We start from the raw sequence: 17593 nt of genomic DNA, 5'->3' as shown, positions 1-17593 counted from the left end.
TGGCAATTTGATTCGGTCGATATTCTTTAGTATTTATATATTCCTTTTATTGTTCTAGGTATTAATAGATTTGCTTGTTTCTTAGAGCTCTATTATGACTATTCCTTTGCTTAAAGGGGTACCGACACCTTTTTTCAGAGGTAAGTTCACTCTGCCATACAAATCTCCTGTTCACAGAGACTGCTCTCAGCAAGTGTGACACTCAGCAAATGCTGATAAGATATTTTATTTGGTATAAAGTCAATTTTTTTGTGGTTCACCTACCGACTACAGCACTAACTTGACATCAAGCTTCTGCCCTTACTGTACAAATCTTGGTGACTTCACGCAGCAGTCTGGCTGGTTTTGATGACGTCAAGCACTAAAACACAGAAGTTGGCAGCTTGCGCATCGTCTTCTCGAACGTCTGCTCGCGCCTTGTGGTCGTGCGGTCACTGTCATCCAGTGTACATGTCAAGCGAGCTAGCGTCGTCTGGAAATATGTACGTGCACGCGAATGCAAGATATACGCTTATCAAAAGACAAAGTAATTGTTTGGCTTCGAATTTGTCATCATGGCCCCGCCATGGTGGTCTAGTGGCTAAGGTACTCGGCTGCTGACCCCCATGTCGTGGGATCAAATCCCAGCTGTGGTGGCTGAATTTCGGATGGAGGCGGGAATGTTGTAGGCTCGTGTACTCAGATTTTTGTGCGCGGTAAAGAACTCCAGGTGGTCAAAATTTCCGAAGCCCTCCACTACGGCGTCTCTATAATGATATGGTGGTTTTGGGACGTTAAACCCCACAAATCAATCAAATTTGTCATCATGGCACCAATATTTTACCATGTGAAGTCTTGCTCAAGTGAAAAGGGGACCAATAGGTGTAAGTTCTGATTCCCGTCCAATCCGGCCCTAAGACAAGCATGGGTCAACTTTGTGTGCCGTGGCACAGGCGAAGACTTGATGCCAACCAAGCGAAGTTTATTTTCGCTGCACTTAACTTCGGACATGCCTCACAGGGACTTCTGGGCGAGCAGGCATTTGGTGTGGGTTGACACCACGGACCAGCGCTAATAACGAAGGGGGAGGGGGGGGCTTCGATCTCCTCCCACGCCAAGCCGTGTGCTAGGTGAGCAATGTCCGGGGACATAGGGATCCTGGGGGTTGAGCCAGCGCTGGGTGATGGGACCTTCAAGGCCCCCAGCAGAGGCAACGCACCCCTTTGGCCCCGGCTACATGTAGACGTGCCCTGGGCACCCAGAAGAAATCGGCAGTCGCCTTTTCTTTTCTCTTTTTACATCTTCGTTTTTTCTCCACTTTAAATATATCCTGTCATTTCCTCTCTCCCATTTACTACCTAGCTCTTCCGAGCGGCGAGGGTTAACGTCGTGCAGTTATCCAACCTAGGATAGTTATACTAGGTTATAGCTGAAAGTGTAGCTGGCGACTCCAGGTGTTTATTATTCAACCTTGTAGCGCTCCCTTGTTGGGCTTGATGGTGAGTGGCCATCATCGCCGCCAGATTTCGAATACTTATAATGGAAAACTCTTTTCCCTCACTTCCTGATGCATGAAAAGCTGGTGCGCTGATGAAAGCTTCATATTTCCACAGCCAAAACAGACCTTTTCCAAGTACCACGTAATCCATAGTCAGAATGCAAACAAAACAGTCCGAGCAATTTTGCCATTTCTCTTGTCAAGAACCCTCACAGAAGAAATTGGCCCAAGGTATAAAGTAACAGAGAGTGGCAGTGGTGATCTCCTCCTGGAAGTTTGCGACAAGACAATGCACCAAAGTGCACGACAAAGTAAGGCCAATTTGCACACTGAATATAGCTGCGTCGTGTCTTTTTTGTGAGTAGAGGCTTGCGTTCCTGAGTACCGTAAATGTAGATCATCAGCTGCATATCGTTCAGGAAAAGTTACTGCGGGCTGAAAATAAGAAAATATCGGAACCTCAAAGAAAGGCTGGCAGACTTTCATAACCAACTTGGCATGTAATTCGCTTTGTCAAAGTAGTGGTTTGCGATCGAGGCATATAGACGGTTTTCCTCAGCGGCGCATTGGTGCTGCCACGTTTGAACAAACACGTGATCTAATTGCCTTTTTTTTTCCACTTCCTCACCGTCGCCGATGACCGGCGGATTCGCCGCCGCCGTTCCTGGGTTAAGGCCAGCAAAGCGGGCACAGCGGATAGTGTACGCTTGCCATTTCTCTCTCTTTTATTTTTTTGTAGGCGCTGAGCCGTCTCGCCTTATGGCTGACAGAAATTTGGTGCCTTTTTCTTTCTTCAAGAAACACTACCACCACCGTTTCTCGTCGTAGGCTGCATGCTAACGTTCGCCACACCACATTGCGGCCGCGCCGGCAGGAAGAAGGCTGTGGCACATCAGTGCGGTGGCGCCATCTAGTTTTGTATGAACAAATTAACTGGGGAAAGTGGTCTGTACAAAAGTGATAGCAAAGCCTCTAAAAATTTTGCTGAATAAGAAGAACAATAAATTTTCCATTCTATGACGGGAAAGTGTGCCTGTTACTTCTTTGTTTATATTTTTTTAATTGTCGAAATAGGGTCGTGCGACAATTTTATTGTTAAAAGCTACAATTTTTATTGTTAAAATATGGTAGCAATTTATTCATGAGTATGTTTATTGTGAACTCTTGATATCGGGTGGTTGTTAGATTATTCTAAATACTCCACTTGAAAGCATAGTTTTTATCAAGGTGGGCCAGAAAAATGCTTTTTCTTGTTGCTTTCCTTCCCATTGTAAGTATTATAAAGAAGATTTATTAAGCAGAAAGGTTGATGCTTGGAAGGCGATGCACCAGCCGCAATTTCCGAGCTCGAGCCACTGCTGCACACTCGATGCTGCTGCCTCTGCGCCGGAGTACTTCCTCTTCTTTACAATGGCCCCACGGAGAAAAAAGGAGCCATCCTGGCGACGTAGTCCTGGGCAGGCGGCGTTGAACCGTGGTATTGCTTGAGCCTCTGGACGTGTACAACCTCGTGGTTGCGACGTCGCAAGTCTGATGGTGGCGTAAGAGGCTCAATGAGGTAGTTTACTGGCGAAGTTTGTTCGACAATACGATATGGCCCATCGTACTTTGGCAGAAGTTTGGAAGAGAGCCCAGGTGTGCGATGCGGCACTGACAGCCATACAAGAGAACCCGGAAGAAAAACGGGAGTTGAGGTCTGGGCATCATGAATTGCTTTTTGCCTGTTTTGGTCATCGCAGGTAAAGCGACGAGCTAGCTGGCGGCATTCTTCTGCGTGTCTGGCGGCGTCCAAGATCGGTAAGCACTCGGACGCGTCTGGTCGATAGGGCAAAATGGTGTCAATGGTGTGGGAGGGGTGACGGCCGTAGAGGACGTAAAAAGGGAAGAAGCCTGTTGTCGCTTGCGTTGCCGTATTATAGGCGTATGTAATGAATGGGAGAACTAAGTCCCAGTTAGAGTGGTCAGGCGTCACATACATGGATAGCATGTCACCGAGAGTACGATTAAAGCGCTCGGTAGCCCCATTGGTTTGTGGGTGGTAGGCGGTACATGTGCGATGTACAATAGCACACTCAGTGAGCAACTTTTCAATGACCTCGGACAAGAAGGCGCGGCCGCGGTCACTGAGGAGTTCTTGAGGGCCTCCATGACGCAATACAAAATGACGCAGTAGGAAAGTGGCAACCTCCTGTGCTGTAGCCGTTTTAAGAGCAGCGGTCTCAGCATAGCGCGTTAGGTGGTCGATCGCAACTATTATCCACCTGTTACCAGTCGGAGTCAGTGGAAGTGGCCCATAAATATCTATTCCAACCCGTTCGAAGGGTCGGGAAGGGCATGGTAAAGGCTGCAGTTCACCGGCGGAGGCGTGTGGTGGAGATTTTCGGCGCTGACATTCGGCACAAGAGCGGACGAAGTTGCGGACGAAGGTATACATGCCACGCCCGTAGTAGCGATGTCGAAGCCTTTCGTAGGTCTTGAAGACTCCTGCGTGGCCACATTGTGGGTCAGCGTGAAAAGAGGAACAAATCTGCGACCTCAGGGTTCGTGGAACGACGAGCAGCCACTTGCGTCCCTCTGGTGCGTAGTTACGTCGATAGAGAAGCGTGTCACGTATCGAAAAGTGTGGAACTTGGCGCCGAAGCGTTCGCGTCTTTGGGAGTTCAGAAGTGTCGGAGAGATGATTGAGGAGAGACGCAGTCCACGGGTCATTGCGTTGTTCGATAGCAATGGTGTCAAAGTCAAGCGATGACAATGTGGAATCGCAAGCGGGGTCAGCTGTGGCATTCTGGGACAGGGGGGAACGGGAAAGGGCGTCGGCGTCAGCATGCTTCCGTCCTGACCGATAAACCACGCGTATGTCGTAATCTTGAATTTTCAACGCCCAGCGAGCGAGGCGACCAGATGGGTCTTTTAACGTCGAAAGCCAGCACAGCGCGTGGTGGTCGGTCACGACGTCAAAAGAACGACCATATAGATATGGGCGAAACTTTCCAAGGGCCCACACAATGGCCAAGCACTCCTTTTCTGTGACGCTGTAGTTGCTCTCAGCCTTGGTAAGTGTGCGACTAGCGTATGCCACGACGTATTCCTGTTCCGGTTTACGCTGTGCGAGCACAGCACCCAGGCCTACACCACTGGCGTCGATGTGGATTTCAGTTGGAGCTTCAGGATCGAAATGGCGTAGAATGGGTGGCGTCGTAAGAAGCCGTCGCAGGGTGGTGAAAGCCTCGTCGCAGGCAGGGGACCACGATAAGAGGTCTTTACAGCTGCTGAGAAGTTGCGTGAGAGGTGATATAATAGACGCGAAGTTTCGGACGAATCGCCGGAAATACGAACACAAGCCGATGAAACTTCGAAGTTCTTTGATGGTGGCAGGTTTAGGAAACGCCGTAACAGCTCGCAATTTCTTGGGATCCGGGAGGATGCCTTCATTGGAAACAACGTGGCCCAAAATGTTCAGTTGACGCATGGCAAATCGACATTTTTTTAGGTTTAATTGCAAACCGGCGTTAGTTAAGCAAGTAAGGACGTGCTGAAGGCGACGTAAGTGTGTGTCAAAGTTAGGGGCGAAGACCACGATATCATCGAGGTAACACAAGCATATCTTCCATTTTAGTCCACGCAGGATGTTGTCCATCATTCGTTCGAACGTTGCAGGTGCATTGCAAAGTCCGAAGGGCATGACGGTGAATTCATATAAGCCGTCTGGCGTGACAAAAGCGGTTTTGGGGCGATCGGCCTCCGCCATAGGCACCTGCCAGTAGCCTGACCGCAAGTCTAACGAGGAAAAGAACTCGGCACCCTGCAAACTGTCCAAAGCATCGTCAATGCGCGGTAGTGGATAGACATCCTTCAGCGTGATTTTGTTCAATCGCCGGAAATCGACACAGAAACGAATAGAACCGTCTTTCTTTTTGACGAGAACCACCGGAGACGCCCACGGGCTCTGTGAAGGTCGAATGACGCCTCTGCGAAGCATGTCGTCTACTTGGTCAGCAATGACGCGGCGTTCTGTAGCGGACACGCGATATGGTCGTTGTCGCAGTGGTGAGTGGGACCCAGTGTCGATGTGGTGTTCTACTGCTAAGGCACGGCCGAGAGATGTTTGTTCAACGTCGAAAGAGTGGCGGTAGCTCTCAAGAATGGTGAGGAGTTGTGAACGCTGCGAAGATGTCAAATCTGCAGCGATGAATGGTTGAAATATGTTTGCCGACGTTGAGTCAGGCGCTGAGACGACAGCCAGTTCACAGACGGAGGTAGAAGGCACCTCATCGGGGACGGATATAATTCTGGAAGAACTGATTGTCTCGACGTGGCCAAGGCACTCGCGACAAAGTAGGGATAAAGACGACGACTCATGATTATAAATTGGCATTGTGGTTGATCCTTCTACAAGATCGAGAGCAGCAAAAGGCAGGGGGAGAGCTCTTCGGGCGACGAATATTGGAGATGGTGTGAAGAAGACCGTGCCGTCGGATATGGCGCTGCATGAAACTGGCACGAACGCAAAAGAGCATGGAGGGATGTAGGTGTCATCGCTAACGACAAGTTTAGCGGCAAACTGGGTGTCGACGGACGCTTGGTCATCCAGTGAGCAAAATTCGACCTCAGCCCTAGCACAGTCGATTACGGCGTTATGATGCGACAAAAAGTCCCATCCCAAAATAATATTATGGGAGCATGATGAAAGAACCACGAACTCTATCGTATACAGAACGTCCTGAATTGTCACGCGGGCTGTACATACTGCGGTCGGTTGAACAGGTTGAGCACTGGCTGTGCGAAGCGATAATCCGGAGAAAGGCGTCGTCACTTTACGAGTTGAGCGACAAAATCCAGCATCTCTAACCGAAACAGCTGCACCGGTATCTACAAGAGCGACAGTAGGGATATTTTCGACGAACACATCAATAACATTGGTAGGTGACAAATGAGGACTTGGGCAAACCGAAACTTGCGCAGTTCTTGCCTCAGGAACTGCGTCGTCTAGTTTTCCTCCTCGTTAGGTGCGGGCCGTCGACGCATAGGAGAAGGCGAGCGGCGGCGTGGAGAGGGCGAGCGAAGACGTCCCGGCCGAGGGCGGTGGTCGTCCTGGTAGCGGGCTGGCATTGGAGTGGAGGAACCGTATCGCGCGTTGGAGTCAAGCGGGAAGAAAGGCTCACGGCGGTTTTCATTGGTGATATGCGTCCGGCGGCGGCAATACCTTGCGACGTGTCCGGGGTATCGACAAGCGTAACATATCGGGCGATTATCGAGGGTGCGCCACGGGTTGGCGGTGTTAGTGCTGGTCCAGTAAACTGGAGCTGGGGGATAGCTCGCGCGAGGCTGGAACGGAGGCGCAGGCGCCTTGCGAGTTGGCATGGCTGCAGCCGCGGCGTAGGTGAGAGGAGCAGCCACAAGATTAGGCTCGCGAGCAGCTGGTAAGGCCTCGGCGACCTCTCCTTGAATGACGTCACGTAGAGACGATGGTAAAGTTGTGGTAGCGTCTGGTGTGAAAGGCACCAAGGAAAGCTGTCGTGCAACTTCTTCGCGGACAAATGCTTTTATTTCGGCTATTAGTGACGCGTGGTCATGACCACTGATCACACTAGACAGCGATGCCAAATCGTGCGCTGGAGGACGTCTTGTCAGAGCTCGCTGCTTCCGCAATTCATCGCAGCTTTGGCAGAGGCTAATTACGTCGTTAACCGTGGTCGGGCTTTTTGCCAAGAGCATTTGAAAAGCGTCGTCGTCAATCCCTTTGAGGATGTGCTTACATTTTTCAGCTTCCATCATTTCGGCGTTCACGCGTCTGCACAAATCGACGACGTCCTCTATGTAACTTGTGAAGGTTTCACCCGTTTCTTGTGCGCGTGTGCGTAAACGTTGCTCGGCACGAAGTTTTTGGGCGGCAGGTCGATCGAAGACTGCTACAATCGACGTTTTAAATTGCGGCCACGTTCGGACGTCTGCCTGGTGGTTTCTAAGCCAAAGGCTGGCTACACCCGCGAGATAGAACGAAACGCGTGTCAACTTGTCCGCGTCCGTCCATCTGTTTAAAGCGCTCACCCGTTCGAAAGTTGAGAGCCACTCTTCAACGTCGTTGTCATCTGTTCCACTGAAGATAGGAGGCTCCCGCTGAGGAACACTGCCTGGACAGGTGGCCGGAAGAGATGGAAGCGTCTGCTGATCGGCGTCCGGCATAGCAGAAGGTAGCCGTCGAGAACGGAGTTCCAGGATGGTAGCGGGAAGATGTAAGGGATGGTACCCGGCACGGCTCATCAATTATAAAGGAGATTTATTAAGCAGAAAGGTTGATGCTTGGAAGGCGGTGCACCAGCCGCAATTTCCGAGCTCGAGCCGCTGCTGCACACTCGATGCTGCTGCCTCTGCGCCGGAGTACTTCCTCTTCTTTACAGTATACTTTTATTCAGTGTTTTGAAGCAACATATTTGGGTGTACTTGGCATGTTAGCATTTGGCTTTTTGGAGCACTTTTGATAAGACAAACTTTTGATAAGTTGAACAAATTATTGTGGTCTCTTGTAGTTCATCTTAAAGGGAGTCTACTGTATAAGAAGGTTTACACGAATAAAGCTCCTGGAGCTTTTCATAGTTGATCGTAGCAGTTTTTATTCAAGGCAGTGCTTCCAGCACTGTGCTTTGAATGTGCTTCCAACAAACCGCTTTTACAAGTCATGCAATGTTTGACTGATTGTGCCAAAAATAAGGATATCATTTTATTAAGTTTTATTTTATTAAGTTTTGTTTATGGTTTGGTGAGCTAAATGAAACTGAAGACGCTCATTGAGCTGTCTGTACATTCCAAAAGTACGAGTAGTTTTTTTATGGTAGCAATAAACAGAAGTGCCATTTTTAATGAAAATGTAGCATACCTTTAATGAGCTTTTCTTTATTTATTCTTTATAGAAAGGTTACCCCGCATTGCCCAAAGGCGTTACAGCAGGGGGTTACAGAAACGACATAAACAATTCTTCATTCTTACAGCACACTTGCATGGCAGACAATTCATTCCACTCTTTCACAGTTCTAACAAAAAATGAATTCGCAGACAGGGGGTTATAGAAACGACATAAACAATTCTTCGTTCTTACAGCACACTTGCATGGCAGGCAATCCATTCCACTCTTTAACGGTTCTAACAAAAAATGAATTCGTGAACAGGTTCGTCCGGGTGTGTGATTCTCTTATTTTAAAAACATGGTCAGTTCTAGACAAACGGTAATAAGGTTCCTTAAAGTATTTTTCTTTATTAATTCCTGTTTTGTCATTATATATCTGAAAAAAGAACTTCAGTCTCAGCTTTTGCCGACGCGAGGAAAGCAGTTCTCACCCAAGCTCATTTTTCATGAGTGCAGCTCTCCTCTCTCTTGTACCGTCCCAAGACGAACCTGGCCAGCCGGTTTTGAATTTTCTTCGATTTTATCAATCAATGTGGCTTGCGAAGGATCCCATACGGCACAAGTGTATTCCAGTATAGGTCATATGCATGTTAAATAGGCTGTCTCTTTTAAGTTCAGTTCCGAAGTTTTTTAATTACGTTGGATAAAGTTTAGTGCCTTTCCAGCTTTACAAACCACATCATTCACATGCGCATTCTACGAACAGTCGGATGAAAAGACTACCCCTAAGTATTTATAACTATCTGCTCTTTTTAGACGTTCATTGTTTAAAGTATACTATGTTTCCATAGGTTTCCGCTTCTTTGTAAAAGATACATGGACACACTTTTTAATATTTAGGTTCATTTTTCATGTAGAGCACCAATCTTGAACACGTTCCAAATCAGTTTGCAGTTGGGTAAGGTCTCCGTCATTCTTTACTTGTCTATACACAGCACAATCGTCTGCAAACAATCTAATATGTGATGAAATACCTGCTGAAATATCATTTATGTAAACTAAAAATAAAAGTGGCCCTAAAACTGAACCCTGTGGAACTTCGATGTCACATCAACATAATCAGAGCTTTTGCCGTTGAAGATGACGCATTGCCGGCGCTGGCACAAATAATTTTCAATCCAATTTAGGACAGCAGAATCTATATTTAGTAATTTAAGCTTTTGCAAAGGAGTGAATGTGTTACTGTGTCGAATGCCTTGCGGAAATCTAAGAAGATGCAGTCAGTTTGCCCCCCTGAATCGATGGTGGATACCAGATCATGATAAAATTCAACTCGTTGTGTGGTGCATGACAACCCCTTTCGGAACCCATGTTGAACATTAGTTAATATATTGTTTTCAGAGAGGTGTTTCATTATTCCAGAGTAGAGAATGTGTTCCATTACCTTGCACACTATTGATAATAAAGAGATCGGCCTGTGATTCCCAGCATTCTTTTTCGATCCCCTCTTGTGGATTGGAACAACATGAGCAGTTTTTCAATCAACTGGTAGGAGGCCTGATTTCAAAGATTGTTTATAAATTATGTGCAAGTAAAGAGAGATTGGTTCGGCGCACCGTCTCAGAATACACGGAGAAATCGCATCTAGGCCAGTTGCTTTCGTTTCGTATGTCTGCTTTAATAGATTTTCAATGTCACTTACGCTGAACTCAATTAGGTTCATTGGAGGTATGCTACTGGCGTCGACCGAATAGGCAAAGTCCTGTATTGGCAAAAAGATAGATTTAAAATAGTTGTTCAAACAATTTGCCTTCTCTTCACCATCTGTGATAGTTTTGTTATTATAAACAATTTAATTTATACCGATACTCTCAGAACTGCAACTCTTGATATATTGCCAGAAATGCTTAGCATTTGCTCTCAGCGTGTCGTTCAATTTTTAAAAATAGACGCCTCTGGCATTTTTTATACCTTTTTTGCATTCTTGCATAATCTGAAATAAATTTTGATAGTGGCTAGTCCGTTTAGTTCGTTTAAATTTCGCGAATAATCGCTTTCTTCTATTGATTAGCCACTACAGACAAGACGTCATCCACGGCTTTCTTCGTTTTTTCATTTTGGAGGAATCCGCGCTCGGCACATGTGCCTCAACGAGTTCAAGTAGCTTATTTTTGAACAGACGCCACAATTCATCCACATTTTTATCATCCGCCAGGCATCCGAAGACTGGTAGATAACTATGCAGCTTTTCATTTATGCTAGAATAATCGCCTTGGTCAAAGAAGAATACTCTTCTATTCCCGCTGTGCTTCACGCGATGAATTTTCGTTTTTATAGTTGTGACTACAGCGTGGTGGTCACTTAATCCTGGAAAAACAGTTGTTGAGTTTACAAGGTTTGGCGAGTTGCAAAACAGTAAGTCTAAGATACTATTTTGACGGGTTGGCTCGGTTACATAATGTAACAGTCCGTGGATATCAATAATGCTCTTCATGTTCATGTTAACCTGACTACATTTTTGGAATACACAGGTATTATCACTCCAGTGAAGGTCTGGTAAATTAAAGTCACCACCTACTAACATAACCTGACCTGAAACCTCGGAGATAACTTCGCCGAAAGCATGTAGTGGCGCCACATCATAGTTCCGTGGCCGATACACCACCCCAGCAGTAAGTAAAAACAATAGATAAATGCACTTAACACCACACAGCTTCCACCGCATCATGGCTGATAGCGCGGGCAGATGAGCGTAAATCAGAGCGGACAAGCGAAAAAACGCCGCCACCACGACTCAGCCTATCTTCTGGATAGACAATAAAGTTCTTTAAAAAAAACTTCACTGTCGCTGATGGAAGGATTTAGCCAAGATTTCGTGCCGAATACTATATCTGCCTTTACAGACTCTATTAAGGCCGCAAGTTCATCCACTTTGTTACTCACGCTACGGCAATTCACAACTAGAGCAACCAGGTCGACATGAGGGGTTACCTTAATTTGGGCACTACGTTAAGGTTTTGTAACAGGAACAACTTCTTCCTTTTCTTTGTCCCACCTATAAACCCTGCTGTTTATAATAAGCTTATCATGACTTAACTTCACTTTGTTATTTATATCTTCCTTTTTAGCTTTCGCATATTCCCACAGGCGTTTGCGCATTCCATGTGTCTCAGGCGAATAATCCTGAGCAACGCTGAAATCGGTCCCTTTAAATCTTTTGGCGTTTAGTAGAACGTCTTGTTTTTCTTTGTAACGGGAGAAATTTACAATAATTGGTCGCTTAGCCTTTCCAGTGAAACGTCCAATCCGTTGCGCTCTTTGAACCGACTTCAACTGTATTCCCAAGTTATCTTCACAAATTCTCTGGATTAATTTTCTGACTGGTCCGAATTTTCAAACTGGTCAGTGTCGTCCACCCCATAGAAGACAAAATTTTGTCTCCGACTTCTGTCCTCTTTTCGAACGACTTCTCCTGTAACTCATTAACTTGTTTCAGGAGCCCCTTGATTATATCTGCCTGCCTCGATACCAATTCACTGACGCCCTCCAGATGTTCCTGCGTGATAGCCAGGTTTTTACTTATTTCGGTTATCATGGTTTCGTGCTTTGCGAATCCAGTTTCAATTGCGTCTAACTTATTCATTATCGCCACCTGACCATTTTGCAGACTTTTCAGGCAATCAATTTGTGCAGCATCTTCATGACTTGACAAGTTTACCTGGACAATACCATCAGGACCGGGGTTTAGTTCCACGTCTCCAGCAAGAAGCAACAGCAAGATCAAATACAGCACACTATTAGAAAAAAGGCGAAAGCGCCTTTTGGACACCTTCGCCCAGACATGTTTATCATTCACGGGAGCAGCAAACGTCATCGTGGGAGGAGTGGGCAATACAATAATGTTTGTTCGACTGTGAATGGAATAGTAGAGACTAACCTGCACAAACAAGAGCGATGTCAGCTGCATGTCGGCAAGCGAGCCGGCTCCAAATCCCATGAATGCGTAGTGCTGCTCGCTTATGTAGCCTTGTCTTTTGCCACGTGGTTCATTCCGCTCGTAGTTGGTCGGTCGCCCGTCGCTGTCAGCGTCGCCATCCTCGGAAAAACCGCCGTGCGCGATCACCGGCAGTGCAAATGCACCACCGCATGCTGATATGGCCCGCGCGAACGCCGATGTGGGCGACGACACAGGCATGCGCAGAAACGACGTCTCTTCGCCCACAGCACCATTCAGGATCGTTAACCAAAGGGCAGCAAAAATCTGCACAGAAAAGAGCGATGTCAGCTGCATGTCGGCACGCGTGCCGGCTTGTAGACAACTTAGCTTGTTCAAACACACAAAGTACGTGGCAAGATTGCCAGTGAGCTGGTGTAGCCGATGATTCTATTTATTTTCTGATGAATTGTTTGAATTGTAATTCTCAATTATCATAATACACAGCAAAAAAATTTTGCTTATGGTTGCATCTGCCTAATATACAGAAACAAATGTATTTGTATCATCACTTGACCAGTTGTGTGGTAAATTTTTCCAAATACTGTGTTTTTGGCAAAGTTGCGAAAAAGCTTTCCGAGAAATATTCCAAATTCATATTTTGCAAACTACATATCTTTCGTTCTAAGACAGCCATTTAAAATGCATTCTGGGATTCAAAGTTGGCAGAGAAAACTAAATATATTTGAATTTTATTCAGTTCGTCCAACTAATGAAATTTTCTACGACCCACGTATCCCGTAAATATTCAAAGTAGAGGAAACAGAACTGCCCGGCAGAGTTTTGCAACGGTGAAGTTATTCTATAATAAGAATAACTTCACGTACACATTGTCACCATGAGCACATGGTGACAATGTGTTCATCAGAAATGGTTCTTGTAAGAACTGCCACATGCTTAGGCGATCAGCAGTGTTGAAGTTTTTCGACTGGTTCAAATGCTAAATATGTCGATATCAATGTTCTTACTCATGCTAAATGCACATCGACCTGTCAGTCTGCATTGCCTGCAAATAAATCTCTGAATTGAAATTTATTAGAGTGCCCCCTTTGAAATTTGCTCTGTTCTTGCGAGATCTGAATATTTTAGGGGCGGAGCTCCTAAAGCCGTAGGTCTGCCCCTCGTAGATCGTGGTACGGGACCGCCTAGATCGATGCAGCAGGTGCGAACAGACCGACAGACAAGCATCACTTAAACATGTCTTTTAAGTGATTCATTTTACCCATTTAATGAAACCACTTGCAGCACAGATTTTTCTGCTCTCATTATTCAGTTTCCTTCGTCAATGCATTTTCAGACTCGATTTTGGTGATGGCGTTATTCCTGATTGGGTAGCCATCACACTGATACAGTTGGACATGGGCAGCATTTCTAATTGTACTGCAGTGGAAGGTTTATTTGCAAAAGTGGCATCAATTGTAGGTTCCTTTAGGAGCAGCTAAGCACTGTAGTCTACAAATCGCGTAAATTGATGTATGCCTGTCGCCTTCAAGTCGGTTCGGCGTAAATGCTTAGTAGCTACTTCTTTAGAAGATGCCAAGTTCTCCAGTACATTGAATGTTCAAGTTAACAGCCCCATTAAAATTATAAATAATGATCTTTTTGAAAGCTTTCTGTTTATTCTACCTGACAACATTGGAACATGTATGTACGACTTTTAAGCCACATTATAAAACATTGGTACATATATTTACCACTGTTTTCTTGAAAAATACTCTACCGGTTTTCTTGAAAATAGTGACAAGCATTTTTTAAGTGATCAGAAATGCTTTTTTGCAGATATTAAGCGAAAGCTTGCATATTTCAAAAGTGGGGTCTCACAGAGGGTTAATGTTTTGTCAAATGATCAATCTGGACAAAGTTTTACCGAAAAAACTTGCTTATATCAGAAAACAGAAGCGAGCATTTTGCAGCTTTCAACTGATTGATGAGTTATAGATGAATTTTAGTTAGGAGCACCCACTGAAAAAATGCTTAGTTTATCATAATGCAAAAACTGTGGGCAGCTTTGGATTCATTTGCTCAATGAAGCCCTTGTACTGCACTCGAGTCTACATTCTAGATGAGCATTTTTACGCCTCGTGCCTCTGTGAAAAGGTTGCAGTGGAACTTCTGTGTCCATAAGAGAACATGTAAACCCAAAAGGTAACTGAAGGGAAAGACCATTTCTTGTGTATCGGCAAATTAGAATCTCGCAATATTGAAAACACCAACCTTACCATAAAAAGATTCTTGGTAAGCAAGAAAGCATGCAAAAAGAAAATGTGGGTGGTTATAGAATTCACTAGGAGATACGCAGTATATAATAGGGGAAAACGGTCCACATTGTCCTTGGAGTCCACCAGAGACTTATCTTACCGAGTAGAACGAAATATTGGCAATAAAGTATTGTTTTTTCTGTAATCTAGCAGACTTGCAGGGGTCTGAAACCGATTTGAAGATTGGTTATTTGCTAAGGGATTGCTTATTATGCTTTAAATAGTAACACTTTTATACTTTGATTACAGGAATCAGGTATTGTTAATAATATTGAATGAGGATGTTTACTGAATGAAGTTCTTTTATACTGCTAAGCATTTAATGTATTTAAATTTTTGTTATGTTATCTTGTTAATGTTTTTTTTTTCAGCTTTACCCAATGAATCCTCTGTTTCAGTGAGCATCATTCCTTACATATCACTAGTGAACTAAAGGCATTCTTTATTGTGCTTTTCTTTCTGCACATTACCATACACTTGGATTTCCTAGTATTTTCAGTTGAACTTGTTTATGTAAAGAAATGTCACACATATAAATGGACAGTGAAGCGAAACAATAGGTTTTGATTGAGTGAGTACACACTAAAGATTGCTGTTTTCTTAATTTCACTACTCTAAGTTTGTTGATAGATGAGAAAATATATTACAAAATTTCACTTTTATAGGTGTCGCTGAAAATTCCTAAAGTAATGTCAGGAATTTCTGTCGGGAACTTCATACTGAAACTGTATGCAGTTCTTGCAGGCTCAATTGAGTTTGTTTAATAATAAAACAACTACCTTAGTGGTCCTTTAAAGCTGGAAAACATTTATTGTTGTTCCTATGAGCAGGGGTAGATGCAGTGCTCACGTTTCTCCAGTGCTTGCAGGCAAGCAAGCACAATTCCCGCTGCACCACCGGGCGCCTATTTAAATGCCTTTGGAACAGAAACGAAAAGCTAGTATCTGGCGCGACCTTAAACTGCCTCTAGGGGGTAAAATACAATTTCATATTACACATGTTTGTTTTTAGGCGAAAGAGTCAACCTGCCGGGATTTCTTCCTTAACAATAGATTGACCGCATCGCTGTCGGGTGATGCCAGCACTCATTTTCGTCAAATTTCAACATCTAATTAAAACTATCCCTTTTTTATGAGACAAAAGCATGCTAATTGTCGCTGATGTAATAAACGACTTTCTCATTCGCGCCACAGCCAGAAAAATTTGTTAAACTGAAAGTGTTTAATGTAGGATTTCACCAAGATTTCAGTGACGTACTTCCGTCGTGGCAATGATGTCTAAAAAATAACATGATCAGAGGACAGCGAAAAAACGTTCCCGTAGTGGGAGTCGAACCCACTATCTTTCGGTCAACGACAATAGCGACCGGGCACACACTGCGCAGCGCCAGGGTCTCGTACTGTATAGGCTTTAAAAACACGCCTTCTGTATCCACCACTTCCTTCCGCAGCACTCTTGACAACATGTGATAATGCATCATCATTGTGCAATTCACGATTTGGTCCTTCAAGGCGTCATTTCTACGCGTTTGTCCTAGAGGACTGCACGGGCCAGGCAAGGTAAAGGGTTGTTGGATTGGGCCCGGGCCAGGCTCAGGCCAAGAGCGTTGGCCTCGTGTCGGGCCCGGGTCTAAGTCAGGCCGGAATCAGGCTTGGTTCTCATTCGTATCAGTATAATGGTGTGGGTATGCCGTTTTACTTTGTTTTGTGGGGTTTAACGCAGTGATGGTACTCAATAATATTTCAAACTCTGCAATTGAGAACACTTTGAACTATTAGCCTGCACGGTAATTGCACAGTACAGGACGCTTAGCATATTGCTCCATTTGAACGCTACACGTAATTTTAAGAAACCCTTAATATGACTTCAGACCATTGATTGAAAGACGCTCTTGAGTACCGTGTAAGGAGAGGTTTACCGGGTGGTATTGCTGCTACAGCAACGATACATTGCCCAGAGTAGCGTATCTAATACGTACGCATATCTCTGGAGCCATTTCGACTATGCAGCTACGCTCTCATGCCCGCACTCCTGTTTCCAGCTGAGCGACTCCGTAGACTGCTAGACACGACTAGTGAGTCAATATCGGGAGCTGTTTTTCGTGCACTTGAAGCTCATGATGCGGATTGACTTTTATCCCAGATGCGCCTATCGATGCTTATGTTGCCGATTTGCTGTGTTAGCAAGGCAGCTTCATGTATATAGTGTCTGGTGATTAGCTAATAATACTTGACTTGAATTGCCATCGTATACGGCCTCCTTTGCCTTCGCCATATTTTGTCAGTTATTCATAAGTGTAATAAATTGTCAAAGTACGAGCGTATAGCACTTGCTCTTTGACATACTAACGCAAATTTGCTCCAGCTGTCAAAGTTAGTAAAACCTTTAAGGAAAGTGATGATTATGATGATGCTTTGCTGCGGCCCCGCCACGGTGGTCTAGTGGCTAAGGTACTCGGCTGCTGACCCGCATGTCGCGGGATCAAATCCCGGCTGTGGCGGCTGCATTTCCGATGGAGGCGGAAATGTTGTAGGCCCGTGTACTCAGATTTAGGTGCAGGTTAAAGAACCCCAGGTGGTCGAAATTTCCAGAGCCCTCCACTACGGCGTCTCTCATAATCATATAGTGGTTTTGGGACGTTAAACCCCACAAATCAATCAATCGATGCTTTGCTGCTGTATCCTTTGTAACATTTCCGAAGGCTCCAGTGACACCCCATACTGAGGGTTTTTTTTCATTCTTTCAAACTTTTTCGCCTAGCTTCTGCTGTTTTTAGATATCAATGAAAAAGTGAAACACAAAAAAGTGGCTTGATTCCGATCTCTTGAAAATTTTCAATGTATACAAGTTGTAAGAGTTAAGCTGATTGCTGCTTGGTGTCCTTGAAATCTACTTGAAAAACCTTGAAATCTACTTTTTTTTTCTCCAGCAACCAATGATGACATAAAAAAAAAAAATGCTTGCATTAGAAAAATACAAAATCAGTAGATGACGATGGCCTATCAGTTCAAATATTGAAATGC

At 44.9% G+C, this 17593-nt stretch overlaps 1 long non-coding RNA gene and 1 pseudogene across 1 annotated transcript in view; one reads left to right on the top strand and one right to left on the bottom strand.

Annotated features, from left to right (window-relative positions):
* LOC142769189 (uncharacterized) overlaps positions 1–12609 on the bottom strand; it is a 59715-nt pseudogene extending 47106 nt beyond the window's left edge.
* The window catches only part of LOC142769330 (uncharacterized), a 118813-nt gene that overhangs the window by 48641 nt on the left and 52579 nt on the right, over positions 1–17593 (top strand). The gene's annotated exons all lie outside the window — the stretch shown is intronic.

This window comes from Rhipicephalus microplus, chromosome 8, assembly GCF_043290135.1.
Source record: "Rhipicephalus microplus isolate Deutch F79 chromosome 8, USDA_Rmic, whole genome shotgun sequence".
NCBI lineage: Eukaryota > Metazoa > Arthropoda > Arachnida > Ixodida > Ixodidae > Rhipicephalus > Rhipicephalus microplus.
This window is presented reverse-complemented; position numbering and strand designations above follow the sequence as displayed.